The sequence below is a fragment of the Malurus melanocephalus genome, unplaced genomic scaffold, assembly GCF_030028575.1.
Source record: "Malurus melanocephalus ecotype Western Australia unplaced genomic scaffold, MMel_1.1 scaffold_202, whole genome shotgun sequence".
Lineage (NCBI taxonomy): Eukaryota > Metazoa > Chordata > Aves > Passeriformes > Maluridae > Malurus > Malurus melanocephalus.
The window spans coordinates 1063237-1090048 of record NW_026623434.1 but is presented as its reverse complement, the minus strand read 5'-3'; positions in this window follow the sequence as shown (position 1 = coordinate 1090048).

Genomic DNA, 26812 nt, shown 5'->3' with positions numbered 1-26812 from the left:
TTTTACTTCTTTTTTTGAAAGCTTGTCTGCAATTACTCATCCAGGAGAGCAATCACTCTTGCTTCCCAAAAGGCTTTTTATCCAGTGTGAAAGTGGAGCACTCAACTACTCCATATTTCCCAAGAACTCTCTGCTGTTCCTTCAGCAGGTTCCAGCTCCTTTACATAGCCACCAGTATTGCCATCCTTGCACACTGAGAATTAAACTCAAACTGCAAAACCTTTTTGCATTATCATAGTAAAATCAGTCTCATACTACTCACTTAAGACAAACATTATTTAACTGTTTGGAGGTTAAACCCCCAAATGCTTGCAATTCCAGTCACAAGTAATTTGCCATGCAGTAGAGATATATGCTCTTTGTGCCTGGCCACAGCTGTTTAATTTAAAATTAACTGTCTGCTCAGTCAGGGGGAAGATATTTTCATTGGTGCTTTTTGAGTAAGGGAGGGAGAACATAAAATCACTGAGATGTTTCACATGTTGGGAGGAGAAGAGAACTGCATTATGAATGAAGCAAAGTAATCAACCCAGCTGTCCTTTCCCCATCAGCTTCAGCCTCTGTCATATAAATCAGGGATGCCAAATGTTTGGATGAAACAAAAATATGAAAAAAAAATCATTATATTTCAGATCACCTAATTCAGGAACTGAAGGGGAAAGTGTCTTCAATTGATTTTTTTTTTTAGTTCTGTGAATTTTCTCCAGGTTGTATAATTCTGTGGGAAGAGAATTTTTAGACATTYATGCTATGGGGAGTCCTCACTTGGATAAGAATGTATCTATAAACACGTATCAGATTATTCTGTGGTTTGCCCTTTGTATTGGGAAAGCCCTGGGAAGAGAAGAAGATGAAGTTAAGATAAGGAAATCTGAAAATAGAAAGAATTTTGCCCATCCCTGAAATAATRGGAAGAGATGTACTCTGAAATATGGTTTGCTGCTGCCCTTGGTCTCTCACTGCTTTTTGGCAGAAAGTCTTGGTTTCATTGACAWGGGATTGTCAACTTTCTGCAGTTTAAGAGAAGGGCTCTCTATAAAAAGATTTCCAATTTGAAAAATGCCAAGGAAGTAGAAGATGTCAAAGGTGTCAAATTGGGTGCACAGGGTTCATTATTTCAGTAATATACTATGTGGGATATAAACTGAAACTGTGAATAAATTTTATGCACACAGATGGTCTTCACATACCTTACCCTGTTGTGAAATGACCTTTTTAATGTAAGATGATACTGGTTGCCACAAYAGTTATACAGTTCTACCATTTCAGTTTAGGAGAAGGCTAAAACCCCTTTATTTTTAAATATATTTGACATTTACACTCAGCAATTAGGGTGACATGATTCCACAACAACCATGAGAAAAGACTGGAATTATAATTAGGCCGTTGTCTCCTATTTTATATTTCTGTAAAGAAGGGAACTGACAGCCTGTCCAGGCTTGATGTTAAGCGTGGCCAACAACTGAGCACCAAACAGTAACCCATTTAGTCTCCCCTAGAGGGATTGGGGACTCAAATAAAAGAAGCAAAACCAAAAAACCCTCAAAGCCTGACATAAAGACAGTTGAGGTGAAGCAAATGGGAAAAAAAAAAAACCCGAAATGGTACAAAGACCATCATTCACTGCCTCCCAGTAGCTACCCTTTCTCCAAATCTGTCAGGCCAATGCTCAGACAGTCTCTGAGCAGCAGCTACCTTGGAAAATCTGGTTCTCCTCCCCAGTGTTCACTGAGTTTTACCCAGTTTTTACATAATTCCACATGGTACAGGATGCCCCTTTGGTCAGTTTGGGTCAGGTGTTCAGCTGTGCCCCACTCCAGGTTCTTGCAAACCCCAGTCTGCTCACTGCAGGACAGAGTGAGAAATGGAAAAAAACCCTTGACAATGAGAAAGCACTGAGCAGAAACAACTAGAACATCCATGTTGTCAAATTCAGAAGAGCACTATACAAGCTGCCAAGAAGAAAGTTATCTCCATCCCAGCTGCTTATCTAAACTRATATCTGAGTCACACCCAGATTTCTTTAGGTTTTCAGCCACTGTTTCCCTTTCACATGTTAAAGCATTCAAAGCAGATATAAAGCCAGATTGCAGTGCAGAGTGAGAATAGGTTTAGTGTGTTTGATCACCTCCACTTGTATTGACWAGTTAAGCTCCTCTGCTACTTGTTATTTACCTGGACTTGAAGATTTTTTCCACAACATGGTGTTGCTTGTTTTTGTAATAAGTGAAGATTACTTTTCATGTTGTCTCTTCCATTCCAGTTGTCAGGAACATCACACAGGTCACAACTGCAGCAGCTAGAAACAGCCTCCTCAGCAAAAAGGCATAAACAGCCTCTTATTTTTAAGGTTATATCCATGACAGAAGTCAGAAAATAAATTGCAGCTCACAGARACTCTTAAACTTTCCAACTTGAGTCTTGACAACAGTGAAGCCAAGATAYCAAGAGGCTGAGGACAGACTACAGGACTCATCAAGATCCCAAACTAAATATTTATGCAGGAATCTTTTCAACCGAAAATGTTTCAGTGTAGTAGTTTTTTGGTTTTTTTTTTGCAGTAAAGAATAAAAAGGCTATTCTGGTTGATGCCCTGTCATAGCTCTTCTGTGTGGGGTGCTGAAATAGTGGGCAGATGTAAAAGAAATATGTTCTATGTAACTGGAAAAAATCTTATCTGAGGTATATAGATAATCAAGGTGTTTGGAGTTATGTCTAGGAAAAATCTAGGAGTATAGAGGATGTAAGAAGGTACTTTCAAGATGTTGTACTCAATGGATGTCTCCAAAATCTTGAAAACAAGTAGAACAGGAATGGTAGGATATATAAAGGTGTGGTTTAACAGATAAAAGAATGTGCTTACAATAGAGCCTGTTGTGAAATCCAATATCAAAGGTCCAGAGAACCCAATTAACTTTCCAGTCTTTTCAGTAATTATTTTTCATAGTTTTCCCAAACAGAAGAGGCATTGCATTAGCTTGTTGCACTGAGAATAATTTCATTTTATTGAGTTTGCTTTAAGACTTTTAATCAAGAGAATATTTAATAGAAGAGCCATCAATGACACAGGAAACCCAYATGCTCTTTGCATGTTTTATTCTAAGGGATACCCATAATATTCCACTGCTAACACAAATTTGGCTAATTAAGGACACCTTTTCTGGTAAAGGCTTGTTTAGGGGCAAGGGGTGCTGTTAATATAAAATGTGCTGTATTTCACTCGGTCGCATTTCTCAAAGTTSTGTACAAAAACAGAACATCTGAACTTTGGAGGAAGGGTACCTCAGGCTTTTCAGGCATTGAAATGTCAAAATGGTTATTCAGGGCTCCAGTAACTGCTGAAACCTGTTGTACCTGATGGAGAAACAGCTGATAGGCACTAGGCAGGTGCTGAGAGAGGGGACCAGAATGAGGGTTTGGCTGCTGCCTTCAAAAATGGGTGAACACCAAAGAGGAACAACTACTAGAAGATCTTGTTGATACTTCCTTTCATTATCTTGAACTTTCTTTCAGGAGATAGAAGAAGGAAATACAGCTCCAGCTGGAAAAATGGCAGAAACAGATGCCAGATGTCTCTGCTGTCATGAGTGTACARCCTCTGGAGCTGCTCGCTTCATGCTGATGTGTGGATTTGTCCTGCTTTCCAAACCACCAGGGTCTGACTGCCATAAGACCTGTACAGATCCACACCCAGATGTATCACCTTCATTCAGTATCATGTAGATGTATCATTCTACAGTTGAATTTTTTTTCATGCAAATGAGTACATATTTCTTTCCCCTATGCAAAAATAAAAGAGCCATGTCTTGTAAAAAGAAATGTAATGGTAGCTTATTGGTTGGACATGACCAACACAATGAAAYTTTTGGGCTTGTCTCTTGCTGCTCATATCTCAGGTCACTGATTTTGTGCTTCCATGTCAGTTGTCCTAGGACATTTTAATTTCTATCAGTGCTGGAAAAGCTGGACAAAAATAGTAGGGATCTAGGGCTAGGCAATCTGCAGGATCTTAGATGTTTCTGAGAGAGAACTGGACTTTGGATACCTGAAACAAAACCACAGAGATTTCACTGAACAGTGCAAAATAAAATAATAATTAAATAAGCATCTTTTGTTTTCTTGTGTTCCTGTTTCCTTTTGCAGCTCCAGTAGACCATTTTTTTTGCATTTCTTGTTAAGAGAAATGTTCTAACGAAGGTATCTTTCAAACCTGTTTTGTTTCTTCTCAGCTCCCTTTGGAACCAATAGCAATGTCTCCAATTCTGCCATTCCTCAGGTCTAAATTTTAAAAGATATTTTGATTTATAGACAATGAGGGAAGTACTTCTATATACTTCAAGTTTCACAAAACTTTGTTTTTCTTAAGACAGCAGACTTGTTTGAAGAAAAAGCAGCTCTAATTCACTGAGTGTTCACAACTATGACAAAAAAAAAAACAACATTATGATCGTGCTCTACATATCAGACTCTTTTTCTGCATGCTATACAGAAAAGAATCTTAACAGACTAATCTAAATGTTGACACAAAATTTGGACATGCAAGTAGCAGTTTGTGTATATACTATGCTAAATATTTGCTGTCTATAGATCACTTTATGATGGCTGTTTAGGATTTGTAAAGCTGAAAGGCCAATGAAAGCATACCTTAGTGAGAAATTTGCACAGTTTTTTTGTGTCAATGATGCTGAAATTGTGAAACTCAAGGGAGTAAATCAGTGCAGGTATGAGCCTGCAGCCTACCCTGGCGTTCTTTGCCTTTCTTCTCCTCCCAGGCCATCCAAGACAGCACAGGGATAGCAGCAGCTGCAGAGCCTCTTGTTTGCTGATTGTGCAGGCAGAGCCCACAGAAAAAATCCTCTGCTTTCCACTGTACCAAGGAAATGTGTGTGTGTGCCTGTGGTTGATGACTTTTCTGAGCTTGCTGTTTTGTCATTCAACAGTGAACTGACTGAGGGAAAGGACAAAAAGGGGTTGTTTGCCAGGCTTCACTGGAAAAACTCCTGTTTGGAGCAGCAGCAGAGAAGGACTCCACATACAAGGTTTTGAAGTTTACACCCTAGGAAAATGGGTGTGGATCACTGACTTCTCTCCTGAATTTCTCTTGGCAGTATGCAACTTCAGTGATATGAAAATGAACCCCTTAGATACAGTCCCTGAGACTTTGCATGTAGGATCACTAGAATCTGATTTAATGAAGTATAAAATGCCAAAAACTTACACATCATACTGCAAACATCCAGTCCTGGGTTAGGCTTCCCTTTCTGGAAATTGAGAAAAAGAGTTTTTTTCAAAACCTCCCCTCAGCCATTGTAGTTAGATGGCCTAAATCTCCATACAACTGGTCTCTRTAGCTAAGAAGGGAGGTGGTTAAGATGATGAAAATAGGGAGCTAACTAGGCTTTCTAGCWACAAAAATATCAAAGAAAAAGACCTACATGGCTTCCATCCCTGTTCAGTGAAGATCCATTTAGTTATTTGCAGCCATTTTCCAGCTGTGACCCYGGCTCTTAGCATTGAAGGAATTTTCTCTAAGTGCTTAGCACTAAAGCAAAACTGCACAGAAAACTCATATATCATGTTTGAGTCACGTGGAACACAAGGCATATTTTCCTGATGCTCTGCAGCTTCTGTGCAATTAAAAAAYAACCCACTTTTTTATTGGTAATATGATATAGAGCAGAGAAAATGATGACATATTATAAAAGCTCAGAAATAAAGCATCTGTCTCAGAGCTTTTCTTCTTTAATATATCATTTAAATGCACTATTCACTAGACTTAGGTAATTTCATGTGAACATCTTCAAACCTTTCTTTAATACCAGTTGTCCTCAGGAGTTTGCTGTATRGCTCTGTGCATTGTTCTAGCAAAATCCATTTCACACACACAAGAAAAGGGAACTTGCCCTGTAGAATTATTTTGATTTTTTGCTGAAACAATTTTAATTTTATTTTTTGTCATTTGAAATAAGGAAACGTTCTCTGTCTGTGAAACCAGACATATTCTATCTTTAGGAATTTGCAGAAGGCCACACATGAACAGTTTCAGTGGGGACTATCAACAAGGCATCAGGATGTGATGAAACACAGGATTAACCTTTTTGAGATTGGGATGCTGTTGCTAGGGCCCYCAGCACAATAGAACCTTTCTCACTGTTGTGTTCCCTTGGTGTTATCAGTGTATAAATCTCAAAGAAATACTGTTAATTCTGCAGTATGTTGTTGTGGGATTCCAAAACCCCAGAAGGATTTCAAAGCAGCACGTGTGAGACTTCTCTAGAGGTAACAGTGGTAACAGTGGTTTTGTGCTAAAGAATGTTAATGTTTTCAGCATGATGAACACTTTTGAATGCAGTTATCCTTAGTGATAAAAAAAAAAATAGAAAAGCATGTGTGATTTTAAGTGACAGTGTAATAAAATTGTTATGTCCTTGTTTTTCAGTTTTATATTTTGCTGTCATTCTCTCCTCCTTATATTCATAAAYCTTGTTCCATTTTTTTATGCCCAGTTACTTGCATATATGTGTTTAAGCATATAGTTATCTTTCTACATTCTTAAATCATTTTATTTGCTGGAACAAAATGAACTCTATGCAGAACAGCAGACATTTGTGTAAATGGCTGGTATCTGTCAGCCTAGGTGTGAAATCCTCTGTGGAGTGTGACCTTCTTTGGATGAAGGTGAAACCCAAGTGCCAAGATAAAGGGGTTGKGGGGAGAAGGAGTTACAGAATGTTTCCAGTAACATCATTAAGGAGTGATCAGCTAAGGGTTTGCACATTATTATCATAAATCATTTCACCAACCAATATTTGCAAGTTCAGGGGCCAAACTGCAATTAGGGGACAAGGCCAGAAGTCAGGTGGCACATGGTGGCTGTGGTAATCCCTGGGACCAGCCATCAGCTGGCTATCAGCTGCCAGCCTGTGCTTTCTCAAAAAGCTGGGGGACCTGAGGGCAGAAAAGGAAAGGCTGTTGAGTGACCAAAGTCTCACAAAGTGTTTGGCTGGTTCARTGTAGGTCTGAGTTGCCAATAATGCTTGGCAATTTTATTTTCACTTGCAGGAGAAATGTGAGTGAATGTACAGTGCAAGGAAAATAAATGTTACTGAGGTATTGTATTTAGGTATTTCTGGACTGCTTTCTATTTTTRTTCTACAATTTATGAAGAACTGGATTTGAAATGTGAACTGATATCACAAAATGAACATCCCAGAATTCTGCAGTATCAATAGGAGCATGCACCTGGGCACTGCTAGTGCTGAACAAACCCTATTTTTTTTTCAACTCAGGATTCTAAAAACAGGGAAAATTCCCAAATAATGTAAGTATTTATTTCCTAGAAGGAGGCTTAAATGATTCTAGTAGCAAAAGACCTATAGGCAACTGTGGTGCTGGTAGGATGAAAGGAGCAATTTTCTCTGAGTGTTAAAAAGATTCTTCCTCTTTTTTGCTGTCTCTGTCACTTAACCCATTCTCCTTGGTACGCTGCCCCTGCCTCTTGCCCTGCCTGGTGGGTTAGTGGGCACGAGATAATGAGCACTAATGAGTTTCTGCTGCGAATGTTATGACTTGGCTGAGGTTAAATATTACAAGCAGCCACTTGAATAATGAATGATAATGAACATGAAGGCAACCTGTTCTTAGCACTTTGGCCTTTGAATATCTTCAGTTGCTTGCTATTAGTTCTGACATTTAGCACAGGTATAGCGGAGCCAGCAGAAATCAGCAGTAAAAGTGAAGAAGTGTTTCCATACACAATGTATTACATACTTTGAAAACTGTCTGTTCTACACTGGTTTATGCAAATTTTTTYCCCTGACACTGTTATTTAGCTAAATTGTCTGTTTTGACTGTTTCAGCATATAGACTTGTGGGAGGAGCACTTCAAAATGAACTTGTCAGGGTTATTTTTGTTCTGTTCCCCTTCAGGAACAGCTGTGGTATTTTTGGATGCAGTAYGGGAAATAACATAACTAACAAAAGCGAGTTGTCATGAGCAGAACTCTGTGATTTCAAAGTTTGATATAAAAATACTGGTTTGGTTGATTCTAAGTTATTTTAAAATTCTAGTCAGATTCTCTAAATAGTTTTGAACAAATAAAATAATATATCAGAAACTTTGAAAGAAACTATCCCGATATTTTTTTCAGAATGCATCTCAAAAAAAATTTCAATCAGCCTGGAGTCAAAATGGAAAAAGAAATGAAAAATRCCTATTGGGCAAAGAAGGAACTGAAAAGTAATCTAAAATGTTAGAATTCTTGTGTGGAAGTGAAAGCTTTGCATTTCAGTCCATACTTCCTTTGCTTTTAAATGTTTAATGAGAAATTTCAGAGTTGTGACAGAAGATAATGAAAAAGCTTTAACATAGAAACTCATACAGTCAATCAATGAGGGTGTTGAATGATGGGCCTATTATAAAATGAAGGGTTTTGTTTTTAAAAGTGTTCTTAGTTAAATATTTTTGCCTATCCACACTCTTCTGATTTGATAACTTTATTGACATAATTGTTTGAAATCAGCTTGGAAAAATGCAGTTAAAATTATTTCTGAGTACCAACCAAAAGTCAATCATGGTCATAACCATAGYTGTAAGTATCAAATATTCTAAACAAGGAAGGAATTCTTTTTACTCTCACCAAGAARGAAGCAGATCTAACTGAAGAGTAACACTTTTTTAAAATCCAAGTGTTTGCCATCTAAATATATTGCTGTTTACCAGAACTAATGAAAAGTTGATTTCTTTGGTTTTCTGCAAATTCTTGATCATGGAAACTACAACCAAGAGACATATGCTTGCATGCACAGAGCTCCAAYGGACTCATACCTTTATACCTACTTTTAAGTGTAGGCTTGGGGTGTGTGTGCATATTTTTTTCATTTTATAAATTCTGGACTTTGTCATCTGGTCTTGGGGTTTTTTCCTCATAACATTGCAAAATGATTAATTAATCAGAATTAATCTTTTTCATCACATTCACCTGAATTTGAAATAATCTTATTTAGACAAAAATATTTCCAGTGAACTTAAATTTAATKATGTCTTTTTGGGGAGGAGTGGTTAATATATTGTCATTTATTCAGGCAAAAATATTTGTTCTATTAGCTTGGTGGGTTGGTAGGGGGCCTTCAACTTACTTCTGWACCTATTAATGTTTGTCATCAAAGYCTGACTGATGTCCATGCCTTCCTGCTGTTTTCTGTTTTTCTTCTCAGTGTTTGTCTGTGTTAATTTAGACCTTTTTAATTCTCTGCATCTAATTTGCATGCCAATACTGAAGAAAATGTTTCTGTATTGCTTGGTCTGCGTCTTCTGCTTCAATAAAAAAATCGTCAATTACTTATTAACCATAAATGAAATATTTCATGCCCATAGCCTGAATATAGGATAGTATTTATACTATCCCAATTTCTGATTTATTAATACCTTAATTAACTCCACATCTTACTTCTGTCATCTCTTTGTTTTGCACACTAGGGTTAAAGAGTTAGCTCCAAGTGTTTCCATARTACAATTACATAACTTTCCCTAACTATTATCTAACACATCTACTATGATCATTATATAATATTAATGACAGCAATATTTCTTTCTGGGCAGAGAATTATTGTTATTACTGCAACACTTTCTAGTATGATCTTGTGCTGTGGCTTGCAGTGGAAAAAAGTAATAACAGTGCAAGAAAGGGCCTAAATGCTTGGGTTWTGGATGTATGCCAAGGAAAATAAATTCATGGTTACCTTTCTTTACCAGGTAATCTTGCTGGTGTTGAGTGGGACATGGAATAAATTGTTCCTCTTCCATGCACAAACATCTCAACTGGAAGAAACTTACTTGGAGTAATGCCAAATATGTACTTATACCAAGAGCTAGAATCCAGAAGCTTAGCTCTTCCACTTATTGTCAGTGCGATTTTTTGAGAGATAGAGATGAAAGAGATATCCACCTGCCTTGCACAGCCTCTGTCATTCAAACACAGACTTAGATACTTGCTCAAAAWCTTGACATGTAACCTGTCTGCCCAAGCTGCTTCTGATGGGGAGATAATGCTGCTCTGACAAATGGTTTGGCTTTACTGCTAACTGACTTTGTCACCAATTTATTCATTTTACAGCTAACCAATGTTTCAGGGGGAAACATCACAGAAATCAGACTTGCCTCCCTGGACGAGACCAGGAAAGACACGGCAGAGCTCCCTTGTTTTCTTTAACCAATATGGTAAGTTGAAACAAATAACACTAAATTTTTTCATCTTCCTTGCTTCTTATGGGTGAAGAACTTACTTTTGTGTATATCTTTCAGMTGTGTAATTCAGCTGACTTCTGGCAGTTCTCACCTTTGTCAGTCTCAGATGATAATCATCTAGTAATTAATATCTGTCATTGAGGGCATAACTTTGTTATGTATTTAGATATCTCTGCTGTCATGTTATAGAGATCCTTGATCCATATACACATTTAATCCTCAGGGTTTTTCAGTGATSCATCAAATTATCTCAGAAGAAATTTTTAACAACCTTTCCTACATAACCCTCCAACTTCTAATCTGCTACTGAGTCCTCATTCATCTGAGCCCTCTTCAGCTAGGTTTTAACACTACAGTGATTCTGATGTGTCCCTTCATTTGTCCTCCATTGTATTTCTCATTTTTAACTCATCCACATCACAGCCCAGTATCCCAGACAGCTGCATGGTGTCAATTCTTCAAGATAAACTGTTTTTACCTGATTGCAWACCTGTTACTGGAAGTCAGCTCTTTTTCATCATAACTAATCCTGGTTGCTTTTTATTCTAGCTGCTATGCACTTAGATTCCTCTCTTGGGAATGGATGAATCCCAGAGCTATAACTTTAACCTTTTCTTCATTGCACATTCTAGCCTAGTGTAGAAAGTCTTGACCCACTCCAGTGTAAGTTCTTGTCCTGATGCCAAGAACTTTCCGTAGGGTCCTCCCCGATATTTTCAAGAAACCAAACCACATTCTCAGTTCTTGTTTTCTTTACATCAGCTCTGTGATAGCATTTAATTTTACTTTTCATACTTAGGGCCTTTTCCTGGTACAAGTCCTGGTTTTCTTCACACCAGTTACCAAGGACTCCTTGGCTCTCATTCCTTTATTTTGTGCACTGAATGTGCTGCCTTCTCATTTTTAATTTATCTTGTGCTCCCACCACTCATTTTTCTTCTTCTGTGAGGCAAACGTCTTCTCCAGCTTCCTGTTCTCTCTCTTCCTGTGTTTCCAGATTCTCTTTCCTGTTCTGGAGTTTGCCCTGGAGTTCTCTATGCAGCACATTTGCTGAACATCAATATGCCCAAAATTCAAGAGATCTACACCTCAAGCATTTTGTAAAGTGCTACATCTTCCCTCTCTTGGACATCCTCATCCTGAAGTCTATCACTCCCTCTGGTTATGCCACTTGTTTCTCTTCATTTTGCTGAGTTCCAGCTGATGACTCTACAGCCAAAAYCAATATGTGTTCTTGTACACTGCTGGCAGGAAAAGGGGAGGAAATCACGTCACTGAAGGTTTTAATAGAGTAACAGTAATTCAGAGACTTGGGCTTTTCTGAGAGGCTTTTTTTTTTTTTTTTCATTATGAAGGCTCTGTCAAACTCATGAATTCACATTATGTTCTGCAATCTTAAAACAACTCGAATCATCGTAGCACAAATGCATCAGTCTTTAGCTTTGATTTCAAGTACATGTAGGGTAATTTCTATTTCTTTGTGGGAGAGGGGTTAAAAAGAACCCTGGTATATAGATTTTTTCGCTCTCTGTTTAATTTTCTTTCTTTTTCTCTTGTTTTCCTGCAGAAAAGCTAGTATCAGGTTAAGATCTGTGCAGCAATAAACCTTTGCCACTGGCAGGAATCTAGCAGTCACAAACAATTAGTTCTTTCTGTGAATGGTTCAAGGTTAATTTTAGCCTCCTAAACTGTCTCCTGCCAGATCTGATAAGTTTTCTTCTTTAGCTGCAGCTGTCTGGTCCCTGATGGGATTTAGCTACAAGGAGGATGGCATTATCAGCCCATTAACCATCACTAGCAGGAGAACTGTGATGCTGATGAATATTGATCACCTGTTCCACGGGGTTATCAGATGATGCTGAGTGAACCTGATGCTTGGGTGTTTCTGTGGGCAGCTTTTATTTATTTTTTACTGGCTGATGGCTCCTCTCTCCCTCGTTCTGCCCGTGGAGGAGAGGGAAGCAGAGCAGGGCACCTCTGCTTCTGACACCAACAGGTTGTGTTTGACTGCAGGAAGGGATTGCAGTGARCACTTTGCCCCCCTCTGTCTCCTTTATCACACAGCTTTGCAAAATGTTTTTATTAGCAAAGCAGGGAAAGTCCCAGGTGGTTACAAAGGATTCTCAATGGAATTGCAAGCACTGGAGGGATCAGTGTGGTGCTCTCTAAACTGAGGATGGTTCCCACCACTGTGGTGACAGCTGTGCCAAGGGTGGGGAGATGCATTTCTGCTGGATTTGTGTTAGGAGAGGCTGAGGTTGGATATCAGAAAAGGGCTCTTCACCCAGAGGGTGGCTGGGCACTGGAACAGCTCCCCAGGGAAGGGGTCACAGCCCCAGCCTGACAGAGTTCAAGAAATATTTGGACAATGCTCTCAGGCACATGGTGTGACTCTTGGGGCTGTCCTGTGCAGGGCCAGGAGTTGGATTAGATGGTCTTTATGGGTCACTTCCAGCTCAGKATACCCTGTGATTCTAAAAGAAGTGGAAAGTCTGTCCAATAGGAGTGCAGTGTGCAACCCAGATTCCTGTGGAGACTTGAAATCAGAGGATTTGCTTGCTTGATTTGTTTTTCAGAGCAGAAAATTATGAAAAAAATATCTGTGCACTGGCAATGTTTTCTTCCTAAACACAGCAATATTTCTTAGGGTTCTGGAGGCGAAACATTACGTTGGTGTTTTTTTCCTAAATCAGTTTGGAAAAAAAAATGTTTTATTACTTTTCAAGGCCTAGCAGCACAAATTCTGGGACTAGAATCAAGAACAATGCACAATTTATTAATATATAAAACATCCAGTCAACTAATAAAGTCACAACTTGACAAAAATCCCTTATTTTGGATATTACTTACTCGTTTATTTCATTACTCTGRCAGTCACAATTCATTCAAGAGGTGGAGAGGGAACAAATAAAACAAAAGACAAAAAGTCATGAGCAAATATCTTCCAGGATTAAGTGATGCCTTGCAATAAAGATAAAAGCAAAAAATCATTACTCAACATTGTCTTATAAAAAGAGGGAGGAAAAAAACCAAACAAATAATTCAGAGATGGTCTGAAATTTTATCTCTGTTTTGTTTTTTTTGTTTAATCTTGCTCCAGTTCATGATAGGAGAGGAGTAGACTCTATTCTGAGATAACTGAATAAGACAACTGAATCTCCTTTTAATTCTAAAKTAAATGCCCAACAGATTTTTTGAAATCTTAGTAATAACTGTTGCAATTTAATTTGATAGTTTTAGGGAATAGTAAGATAAAGTTGKKGKTTTTTTTTCCWTTTTCCTTGTGCTTCTTTATGCAAGAGTCTAAGAGATATTGTCTTCATGTATAATTTCTAAACATGGAAAATTGTAGCAGCAATCAGCATTTCCTCAACTTTTTTTTCCCCAGCTTAATCAGCAAAATGGGTATCAGTTCTGCCTGGGAACATGCAGATATGAATGGTGGAGGAAAAGAAGATTGCAGTGTCTGAAAGTGAGTTAAGTGTTGCACCCTTACTTTGGAAAAAAGCAATCTGAAAAAAAAAACCTTTCCTAATTTAGAAAGGAAAAAAGAAATCATGGCCTTCAGCAGATGGAAGCTTTGGAAAACTTGAAAGCTCCAGCTGCTGCCAACTGGCTGTGACCTGTAGGCACKGCTTCCCCAGCATCACAGCAAAATCTGGACCTCTCCAGTGCTCTGAATTTGGAGAAAGGAGGCCTGCCCATCAAACTTGTACCTCTGCTCTGCTCAAAACACATCACAGCCAACATGCTTCTGCAAGTACCTTTGTTCTGACACACCAGCCCATTTTATAAACACTTGGGTGTCTGTGAGAAAATGCTTTGTCAGGAGACTCAGGTACTTCAGTGCTTGAACTCAGCAGCATTAGAGGAATGTGGAATGGTGGATGAGAAATTGGATGGGAAGAGAAACAAAAAGGAAAAAACCATAAGAGTGACGTAAGGTTCTATTGCGGTTTGTGTTTTGGTTTTGTTTTTTTTTGTTTTTTTTTTTTTTTTTTTTGTAAAGTTAGAGATCAATAACACTGAGATGGTCCCGATTACTCAGTAGAAATAGTTTGAGGAAAGTGCAGAAATGTAAATTGAAATGCTCTGCCACCAGTTACAAATGTGTTCCTCTTGATTTCATATCTGTAATTTGCAAACACTGCTTAGCTGAACTTTGCATTTCCTAGATTTCTAGCCTTTATTGGGAAAAACCAAMCAAACAAACAAAAAAMCCAAATAAATCAAATAAAAAACCACCATGGAATCAACAAGCAAAATATACTTGAAGGATGCAATAATTAAAAACCAATTTTTGTGTGATTTCCACCCAAACTCCTGTTCCTGCTACTTACAGGGTTTTTGTTTTCTCCCAATTGGTACATCTGCAATTTATTATAAGATGTAGTTATGACACCTAAAACTTGAAAATCACAAAAACATCTTTTTTGACCAAATATAACCTGTCATTTCTGAAGAAATTAGGAAAATACAAAGAAATTACATTTTTGACAGAATTATAATAGATGAAATCTAATCTTCCTTGCACTTTTTGATTTCTGACAGTTAATTTCTGATTGTATATTGCAGTAACTCCAGTAGGATCCTGTCAAGCTGCATGCTGCCTTTGCAGAGCTGACATATCTATGTTCATGTGTGAATGTCAAAAAAATGAACTTTTCCAGGATTGCCAAATGCTAGAAAAGCTTAATTTCATTAATATTTCCCTTTTTGAGCTGGAAACTGTTCTGAGCAGCAGAATCCACCACAAACATGGAGTTTTACCTTCACAAAGCCTTTTTGGAGTCCCAAAGGAAAAATAAACAAAGAAACTGGAGAACCTCGTGGAATGGTTAAGGCTGGACATGAGCTGTGCTTCCAGACCCACCACGTTGGAAGGAGCTTATATTTGACCACAAAGGATTGACTGCTATCAGCTCTTGGAGGAAGGAGCAGAGCCCTCAGTGTGCCTATGTCACAGGAGTACAGGTCAGTAGAAGTTTGGGAGGGGTGCTGTGACACCCATGGGCTGTTCAAGAAAAGCTCTACAACCAAAGAAGAAAAGAAACAAGCAAAGCCAACACCTCCAACACACACACACACACACACACACACACACACACTCAATCTTGTTTTGTGTTACTTTTTCTCCCTCTGTCTCAGACCATGGCAGAACAAATGCTGGTTTAGGGATGCAGTCAATATTTTCTACAGGTTCTCACAAACTCTCTGGGGACATCACTCAAGTCCAGTGGATCAGAACAACCTCTGGAGGTGACTGAGTTCTCTATGCAGGAGAGGAACACTAAATGACACAGACTTGAGCTGTCTCTGGAGAAATGCAAAGATGTCTTGCACATCTCATTAATTGTGTGACTGTGACTGACAAGGGACCTCAGTTAGGGGCCTGCCTGAACAATGGGGCAGAATTCTCTCCCATTCACTGATTTTTCATAGTTTATCTTAACATAAGAGGTGTCACTGTTCTGTTGGTTTCTCTAACAGAGGAAAATACAACTTCCCTTTGCCWGACAGTACACATTCAAATCTATACCTATGCAAAGAATGGAAACCATGTCTCCCATGAAAGCAYTCATATCTTCCAGAGTGCCTTACTSCAATCTGGGCTTGATCCAGCTTCCAGCTGAGCTGGAGCAACTCAGTTATTCTGGAATAGCAGCATTCATCTATGGCATAATTCAGATGCAATAACTATGCTTTGAATTCATTATTTGTTTAAATGTGATTGAGCTTTCGAGTGCAAAGAAGCACTAATGTACATGCAGTCARGGATAAAGAAAACCCAAAGAAATTCCAGAGAAGTATGATTGAGGTAATTGTGATGTTTTTACTCCCTTATAACTGTCACCCTACACTGGAAAATTCAGGAAAAGCACTTGATCACAAGTTTGGTTTTGGGCAAAAGCTTCTTTAGCCTTTTGAATTTCACATTTGGAGGCTTTGAAGCTTTCTCATGCTCTGATGCTGAGCCTAGTAGGGGACAGATGTGCGTACTGTCTTTCTGGCCTTTGAATCTTCTTAGAACTTATATATGTTTAATGTTTTTGAAAAGCCACCACAAAGCCTCTTAACACAATAGCTGAAGGCAAAGCTATAGAATCTATACTTCAATGGGGCATTACACATCAAAGGGCTGTGACAGAGCAGTGGCTTTTGCTGTGAAAATGCTGATATTGGGCCAAGTAAAATGCAGTTATAAAGTAAGACACTGTTACTCTGTGACCCCAAAACTCCTTGTTTAACAGCCAAAAAGAGTATGTGATGAAGGCATGATTGTAAATTAAAGGCTCAGACATCCAGCAGCATCAATCCTTTCATAACCTCTTGCGATATTTTCTGGAATTGGCAGAATTAACTCTCATTTCTGTGTCTGATTAATCACCTGCTCYGGCTCTGCTAGGGGTGGACACCTTGGAAATAAGGCACCACCTTTCAAGCATGCACACTGATACCACAGTGCAGAAAAAGGCAGCTGCACACTCACTGAGGCTGTTGTTGTGCTACCTGTTGTGCTCACCTTCCCTCTGGAGATGGCTCAGCTCAGCACAATCACTTTTGCACATACATCAGAGATCAAAATCCCAAGTCAAAAGGGCAAGGGGTCATGGGAGTGTCACTCATTAATTTCTGTTCATTGATGCTGGCATGGTAAAGAGATGCTGCTTTTGGAGTTGGAGACTGTGCCTGTTTAAGGACAGACAGTGTTTCCTACCCCTCTCTGCCTGCTGCTTGTTATTGTTTCCTTTCCCTCTGCTGTGAATATTTGCAGCATTTGTTTTAATTTGGATGCAGTGGCTGGCCCTCCAGTGGGGAAGAAGCTGCTTATGAGCTAGTTATTCCTCATAATTCTCTGCCTCTTGGTTTTGTGGGGATTATTTAGCATAGGAGTGATTATGCAGAGAAGAAAATTTCTGAGCTGCTGAAATAAAAGCCACTCTGCACAACGCATTAGAGATGTCAAAGCTTAAAGGGGCACGCTTAAAAACAGCTTCTTCTGAGACATTAGGAAATATCAAAGACAAAATAACGCTTAATAGTAAAAAAAAACTTTGGCAAACTGACATAGAAAGATGGAGCTCTAGAAACCAGCTCATGCATTAGAAAGGCATTTAGAGAAATCACTGACAAATTACTGCGCCCTTAAAAGTTCTGGGAGTCTTAGACAGAGAGTGATTCTGTTGCTCTACATATGGTGCCATCAGCACCTTGCACCCACCAGTTTCCTTACCTCAAGGAAGTGCCCTAACCATTTGTCACAGTTACCAGAAGTCCATTCTGCCCTAGGGAATCCTCCTGAAAACATTTAATTACAGCCATATGTTCCCATCAGAAGCTTGAACAAGTCAGCATTTCCTTTGCTTGTCATCAAAGCTTTATCACCCAGCTCTAATTGCCAAATCTATYAGAAGGGGCTGTAGGAACAACTAAAGGAGTGCATTGCTCACCTGCAATTAAACCTTTGCCTCAACACTGATTGCAGGTACTGATACTTGGCCAAAGATGCTGAGAGTCCTCCCTACTCAAAGCAAGGCTGACAGAAGGTTCTGGTGTGGTCAGGGATTGGGAAGAGGTGGGGGAGGCCACCTGTAAAAGCAGAAAAATACAGGGTATGTGTCCAGGAGATGACTGTACTTTTTTGCCTGGGGGTATGTCACTCACATTTGTTGTCTGTTTTGAAAAGTTGAACTAAGGCAAAAAGATAGCTAAGAATTTTCAGACAAATTGCTGAAATAGCTGAGTTTTATCTGGCAGTGTGAGGAGTGCTGCCTGGCAAGTGTTGTTGTGAGGACAGAGCAGTAAAACATCTCAGAACCACCCTTAGAGAAGACTGAGGAGAGTGACAGCTTAACGTTTGGGAACAAGATGCACAAGAATRTTTATTTGCTATGAAGGAATTTCTGCTTCTGCTCAGAACATTAACTGTAAGTGGTGAGGTTATTCTGTTCATCAGCTCCTACTACAATTATTTCTTTACCCAAATTTGCTTAATTTCTACAGAAAGCAGATTAACATGTTTTGTCTGGTTCATTAGATTTGTCCTGAATAATCTAATATTATGTTAAAAATCCTGAAATAATAAATACAAATTGATTCTTTAGCCTAATTTCTGATCATTAATGGTAGCTGCTTTTCATAGCCGTGTATATTTGTAATAGCTACCCTTATGAAGGCCCCTGGCTATAGCTGTGCTTTCAGGCTGTACTTCCATCTGCTTAATTCATTTCTCAGGCTTTCAAACTGTCACATCTTAATAATCTACTAAACCCCATAAAACCTGTGCATTGCCTATGTCTGTAACCATAGAATTTTCCTTCTGCATTAATCATGATCTGTTTGAAACACCAGTGAGGGAAAACTTTGTYAAATGATGCTCCACCAATGAAACGTGTCATGCTCACGTTTGAAGAAATAAACACAGAGTCACAGAATATGCCRAGCTGGAAGAGACTCACAAGGACCTTTGAGTCCAACTCCTGGCTGGCTCTGCACAGGACCATTCCCAAGAGTCCCATCATGTTCCTGAGAGCATTGTCCAAATGCTTCTTTAACTCTGTCAGGCTTCTGCTCTGACCACTTCCTTGGGGAGCCTGTTCCAGTGCCCAACCACCCTCTGGGTGAAGAACCTTTCCCCAAAATCTACTAAAACTCYCCTGGAAAAACTTCAGGCCATTCCCTTGGGTCCTGTCATTGATCATCACAGAGAAGAGATCAGTGCCTGCCCCTCCTCTTCMCCTCATAAATATGCATATTTTTGTAGTGTGTAATATCTTTCAAACGATGATGCTAGATTTATGAACACCAGAATTTTAGAGACTGAACCATGCTATGAGAGAGGGTTGAATGTCACCTGCTGCAACAGGGGGTTTCTAAGGCTCCATGGCAATCAGCTTAGCAGATATTCATAAAGGAGTTCATGGGTGAATAACTTCACTTGATAAGCAATGTACCCATTTTAAGGTCTCCATGCATTTCTGTTGCAGYTTGCTTTGAAGTCAGATATTTCTACCAGGATAAGAACCTGGTAGAAATAGGAACCAGAGCTCTGCTGAGGATTTTATGGTAAACAGTGTCTGTCCCATAATAAGTAACAGGACCAAAGGTAATAGCAAGCAATAGATGAAGAAAATACACAARCACAATACATGCTGGGCAGAAAATGGATTAAGAGAAGCCCTGAGGAAAGGACTTTGGGGGTGTTTGTTGATTAGAGGTTCAGCATGTCCCAGCAATGTGCACTYRCAGCCCAGAAAGCCAACAGTGTCCAGGGCTGCATCCAAAGCAGCGTGGGCAGCAGGGAAAGGGAGGGAATTCTGCCTCTTTTCTCTCTTGAAACCCCACCTGGAGCACTGCACTCAGTTCTGGGGCCCCAACATAAGGACATGGACCTGTTGGAGCAAGGCCTGAGGAGGGTCACAAAAATGATCAGAGGGCTGGAACASCCCTCATATGAAGCCAGGTTGACAGACTGGGCTAGAGAAGCCTTTGGGGAGAGTTTAGATCATCCTTTGATAGGTTTAGATGAGATATTAGGAAAAAAATCTCTACCATGAGGGTGGARAGGCACGCAGAGGATATGTTGCCCAGAGGAAATGAAGATGCCACATTCCTGGAATTCCAAAACCAGTTCAGATGTGACTTTGAGCAACCAGGCTAGGGWAAGATGTCCCAGCCCGTGGCAGGGGGYTTGGAACWAGATGAACTTTGAGGACCCTTCCAAACCACACAATTTTATGATTCTATGATAAGATTGAGTCTGGTAGGTAATGAAAAGCAGCAGTGACACCATGCCAGCTGTCTGACTGWCAGACTTTTGGCATTGCAACTGAGATAAGTTTGGAGAGGAAAATTGCATATGGACAATGAAGTCACTTTGAAGAGTTTTCTGCCATGCAAAGGGAGCAACATGGAAGAGCAAYACTGTGACACATTTCCCAAAATGTTGTTTTGAGTAGTATGGTCTCTGTTTTGGAAAAATATTTGATACAATGGATAATTAAGATTTCAGACCCCACATGATCYGGGCTCCTAATGTTGATGTGATAAATGGGGTAAGGGAACAATGAGAATTTTCAGGAGGTTTAACAAAGAAATTACGGCATGAAATGAAGATGATGAATATGGGAAGTAAACCCAGGTCATGGAAAGGATTTATTGGCAAGGCTGAAGATTCAGACAGATAACTTCAGGGCAAATATGAAATGATAAATCACAAGTATCATGGAAGTCCTACACTTGTTCTTTGTAAACCTGAACTTTTCCACCGTGAAAATGAAAGAGCAAGCCTCAGTATTTCTCCTGATTTCATATAAGTTGATTTAAATAACTAAACTATAGCACATATCTCCCTTTCACAGGTGAATAACTACTAAATACTGAATTTTTTATTTTGCTGCTAGTGAAAAACTAGAAACTCTAACTGAGAAAATGGACAGAAAGATTAATTAATCTTTGTSTCCTTATAGTGGAAACAGAATAGACAGAATTACCTGTCATTTGATTAGTGAGTATAGASGTTTCATTTGTGTCTTATCTCACCATGAGCAGTAACTTGTCACAGAGAAAGGTCTTTGGGGAGAATTAAAAGAATGGGACAAAAACCTAAAGGGAGATACTTTGCACCAGCGACTTAATAAATGGCCCTCCCTCAGTAAACACAGATCTTTTTAATGCTGTGCAGAGGAGAGCAGAAGCACCAAACCACCCAGCCATAACCCCTCTGAAGCTTTCTCATATGCCCCTCTCTGTAGGTTTTTCGTTGCTCAGCTATAAAGGGTGTGTCTGCCCTTGGCTTGCTCCACAGCAGCCCCCCAAACACAGGAAAGTGGAGACCAGATGCACGGGGTCATCCAGACTTCTGATCCTGAAAAGCACTGGGTAACCCTGGAGGCACCTTTTGTGTTTTGGAATTATGGTTTGTTATGAGCCCAGAAATGCCCCGCTTTTGATGGGACCAGGAATCCCAACATCACATTCATGCCTAAACTTAATTGTTCTACAGAAAGGAGGCATTTCTCCATCTCTAAATCTGGAAGGATTGGTCCCTGAAATGTTCACAGAACACATTCCCACAGCTGGTCTACAGCCACAGGTGTGTATTTATATTGCAAAGAGAAACATGACTCATGTCCCATCTGTTCTGTGTTGTAACAGAGGTCCTACAAATTCCCATCCTGGGAGGTTTCCAGCCCATACAAATCTTCTCCCATGAGAACAGCTGTATCAAAAGGCTGTGGGCTCTTCTGGGCTTAATCCACAGAGAAGGACCCATCTTCAACAATGCAAGAAAGCTATGGCTCCCAGCCTAGTACTTTGGACACTCACTCTTTACTCCAAGCCCTCTAAATTTTTTTTTTACCTCTTTTCTTCCTTTTTTTTCCCCCCCTTTTTTTTTCTGACTGTTTGTTGTGAAACAGAGAAGCAATGCTTGAAAGAGGTGACAGGATATCTGCATTTTATATTTTGCCTGTCCATGGCTGGATTGTGCAAAACATTTCCAAGATCTGCATCTTTTTTCTGCTCATCAGTACCTATCCTGCTGCATCTTTCTTTCTCTTTGTTTTTGTAGAAAAAAAAATATCTCTAAGCATTTAAAAAAGACACCATTCTTTTCCACAGACATTGCAAGGGCAGTTCAGAATCAGTATGACTTTACTCTAAACTGGTTCTCTTGTCAAGTGTGTGATCTAATACTTGAATGATTTKTCCTGGTTTTGGTTGGGATAGAGTTAATTTTCTCCCAAATAATGGGTACAGTGCTGTGGGTTTGATTTATTAGGAAAATAATGTTGATAAAATACTGATATATCAGTTATTTCTAAGAGGTGTTTATCATAAGTCAAGGACTTTTCAGTCTCCCATGCTCAGCCAGTGAGAAGGCACACAAAAAGCCGGGAGGGAGCATGGCCAGGACAGCTGACCCAAATTGGCCAAGGGGATTTCCACACCACAGAATGTCATGCTCAGAATATAAACTGGGGAGAGTTGTCTGGGAGCTGCCAATCACTGCTCAAGGACAGGCTGGGCATCGGTCCGCAAGTGGTCAGCGCTTGTTTTTCTCGGTTATTATTCCTCTTTTTGCTGCCTCTTTTTATKACAATTATATTAGTAGTAATACTAGAAGAAATATTTTTTATTTTTTCTCAATTATCAAAGTGTTCTTATTTGAACCCATGGGTTCACCTTTTTCTCCAATTCTTCTTCCCATCCCACCATGAGGGTGTGAGTGGGATGTGGGTGTGAGTGGGATGTGGGTGTGAGTGAGGAGCTGCTGTGAGTGTTTTGTTGCTACAGGGGGTTAAATTATGACATCGATGACACTTCCAATGATTTGATATGAATCAAGATAATGGTCCATACTACTTGATTGTAAAATAATAAAAAAAAAGGAAAAAAAGGCATGTTAAAATACCTGTTTTATTTTTTTTTTCATTAGTGCAGCAGTGCAGTTAAATCTAAAGGAGAATAACACATCGAATTTGAAGTCTGAGAAGTAGTTTTTGTGAAATCTCCATTATGCCCGCTAGGATTCTTGCTTTGCAGATCAACAGCAGTAAGAACACAGGATACGACTTGTTAGATGCATAATTTCCATTTAAAATTAAAATAGTGTTAGTACTGACTAAGTAGTTCCTGGAATTTATATACATTTCCCAACCCAACTGACAACAACCTTCAGCTCTGTTATGCATCTATGATCTTTCCTTCATTAAAATGTGTAAATAAATGATGTGGTAAATTATCTCATGTCTAGCTCTTGTCTTGTTATTAATCTAGAGGGAGATGAAGTTCTTAGAACAAGGCAGGAAACACAGAAAATCCAAGAGGATTAACTTATCTTCAATTCCACTAACAACAGGATTTTTTWAAATATATGTTTATTCTTTTAAATATGTTTTTCTAATTGCAGAGCAGTGATCCTTTTATGACAGTAATCTTTTACCTTGAAGTGGTAAAGAAGAACACCCTCCAACAGAGGTTCCCACAAATTGAAATTAAACCTGACAGAGTTCTCCAGAGCCATTACAGGAAGCAAAGGATGGGGGGTTTTACCTGATTATTTGTATTCTGAAGAAAAAGAAAAGTAAAAACCCTTCATAGCTCACTCTTAAATAATAAAAAAAGTAATTATTATTTATTCATTTCTCATGCATAAGATTGTTGTTGCCAGTAGGCAAATAAAATGAAGTACTCTGTCCTAAACAGTTTACAATTCRTGTTTGCATATAATGGATGTGAGAGGGATAAGGAAAATGGAAGAATAATGGCTACAGAAAAAGGTTCCTACAGGCCCTTTGGTTTACTTTGCATATGTCAAGGTAATATGACAAATAAACACAAATCTGTGTGTATGTTGTATGAAGTACACATAGTAGGAAATGCTACTCATGGTCTGACTAAAGCTGTGAGCAGATGCAACTTCTGTTGACTCACAGTAAGAGGGGAGAAGTCATGAAAGAGTGGCAGTGAAAGGCCAGTGAAAAGMAAAAAAAAAATCAAAAATTGGATGGGGAGGAGGAAGAGGAGTGYGTGGGAACAGGATTGCATCCCAGAAGCTGGTATCACAGGACAGGGAAGCCTCATCCCTGCCATGCAATTTAGCTGGAGGGGAATCTATGGGCTGTGCCAGCAGACATGTGACTTTCCCAGTGATGGTCCCCTTCCTGCTGTTGTGGGGAATGGTCTCACATCCCTCACKCTTCCCAAGAGCCCAGAGCCATCTCATGTTGGCAGTGCAACAAACTGGTGATGCTGAGCTCACATGTGCCAAAGCACTTTGCAGAAAGGGATCTGTTGGAGCGATTGTTAAAGGTTCTTTCAGACAGAAAGAATAAATATGTTCTACATCTATCAGTCAAATGCCAATTAAGTAATATAGTAATGGCCGAGTCACACACAGAGCACAATMTTCTTTGGCGACTGAAAAATGAACAAAACATTCCTGCCGGCAAATCAAATCAGAAATTGAAATTTGAATACCAGCATTTTACCTGTGTAGCTGCACAGTCTTGTTTCTTTAGTGAGGAATCCCTTTGCTCTCTCTTAAGAAGAAGAGTGCATGAGATCCAGAAAGCTGAACTTCATTTCAGAAAAATACTCCTGTATCAGTAAAAAAGGTGAACATGCATACAAATCCTGGGCAAAAAAAAAGAAAAGAAAGAAAAAAGGCAACAACAACAAAAAAAACATTCCTGGCCATGTTGTCTACAAGAGCAGACATCTGCCTTTGCATTTGAAAATGACCAAATAGTGCCAGTTGGCCTTTTAGGTTGGCAAAATGTGCACAAGTAGGGCACAGGCTCAGAATGGTTATTAGCCCTTTGAAAATGTAATGAAAAATCTGTGCACACGGGTGGCTCAAAGATCTTTAAACACGATGATTAAATGTAAAATGACTGTAGTTTAAGGGTCTGTCTCATTGGACATACTTAGCCTTGTAAAAATTCCAGAGCAACCAGGCTGCTTCTTTAGCTGAAGTTGTAGCTGCTCGTGTAGGCAACTGAGGGGAGCTTGAACGGGCAGCCCTGGATTGTACAGGAAACCGAATATCAGACCTGGGAATGGGGTTAATGGAAAAGGTGATAGAGCCTTTCTGTGCCCAACAGGGAAACAAACAACAAATGCCTCTCATGGAGGGCCAAGAAGGAGGCCTTGAGTCTCTTGCCTGCCTGTGATAATGTCACAGCTTCCAACAGGGTCTGAAGAAGGGGATTTGTGACTGCTCACCAGGGGCAGAGGAAAAGGACAGACTTCTCCCCTGGACATTGRTGCTTCCCTGCCACCCTGAGGTGGGCATCTTTGAGGAACTGTGTGTTTGTGACCTCTGCTGCTTATCAGTCTCTTTATTGGGGGTTTGGGAGAGGGGTCTTAAGAGCAGAAAGGGGATTGTTTGACATCCAGCTGACTCTGTGCAGGGCTGGATAAGGACAATAACAATGGTCACTTCTCACTGGGGAATCTGGCAATGGCAGCGTCTCACCAGGACACTCTTCTCCAGCCTCCCACACCCTTGAAGAGAATGGTATTCCAGAGGGTCAAGGCAGCTTCTTTTCTTTACGTTTGGACAGTAAAATATTCCATTGCCTCCARTTTCCATCACCCCCTGTTACACACTCTCCTCCCAAAGTTCCTGTTGGACATTTCAGCTTGCTTTTGTTCCTTCCCCACTGGAATGCAGTTGCTGTGCTGTGCCCTTCTGCTTTGCTGAGAGCACCAAACCAGCCCCCAGAGGGATGTCCAGCAGTGGATCCGCAAGGAATATCCTGCCTTACACCCCTGCCTCACTCTTTTCCTGACTGTGTGATGCAGGATAGAGCAGAAACACATCCTTACCCCTCAGAATAGACCCCAGAAGTCAATGGACTCTCTGCAATTTGCAACCAYCCAGAGCACTGCAGTCTCTCACTGGTAAGCCAGAGACTTCTAAATTCCATGTAATAGCATAGCAACATCTCTATAAGGTATGGAAGCAATTTATTCTCTAGCTTATTCTCCTGACTAATGCTAAATTAATTTATTTTAATGATTTTGATCAAAACAAATGCAGAAAACAGTACAACAGTACTTTATAATAACACTGCTGTCTTTTGATTTTCTCCAAGTGCTGCAGCCTGTTTCTGAGAAGCTGAATAATTTCTGCTTTCAGAGGCCTGAAATTATTTTTCAAGACACAAATCAAAATAATTTTCTTTCAGCTTTTCTTGTGTCTAATGCTTTTCAATTTTAAGCCATGTTCTTATACAGTAATTTATAAAGCATMTTCCTTCCAACCAGCCCTGCAAAAGCATTTCAGATATTGGTCAAAATATATTAAAACATAAAACACTATTAGAAGTGCACATCAAAGACCTGATAGAGATGTTTAGCTGCTGTGCATAGTATTGATTTCACTGAAAACTGTGAAGTTCCTGATTTATATAAAATTAGTAAAGCAACTAAAATGGAAAACTAAAATTGCACAGAAAAGTCATAGTTATGGAATCAAGTGATTGCTGTAAACCTTGAAGAGCAAAAGAATATTCCCAGATCATGTCAGGTATAACAAATGTTAATGCAGAGGGATTGCCAAAGAATATTTCATTTCTATAAGTACATTAAAAAAACAGGTTATATTCCTTTTTTAAAAAAAAAATAAAATGTTATTTCTTTTTTGTTTCAGTTTTTAAAAMCTCAAATTTTAAAATATGTTTGCCTTTAAGTTTTTCCTTCTTTCTTCATTCATTCTTTACTCTCTTTGAAGAGAATAGGAGTTGGATCTTGATCTCTTCCAGCTCAAGACATTCAACGATTCTTCAAGAATGCAAAATTCAAACTTCAAAACATGAAAAAGCAGGAAAAATCACAAGGGTAATTAAAAAAAACCTGTTAAAAAATACATACACCAAATCTCCACCTTTTTTTACTGAACTAAGAATGGTGAAAAAAAAACACTTTTTGGATGGAGAAAGATGAAATGGTTTAAAAAAATTGAGATAAAAATGTTCATTTCAGGGATTTAAATTTTTAAAAAAAATTTAGGAAGACCATTTTTATTCTTTGCCTTTCCTGTCCAAATAGTTTCAG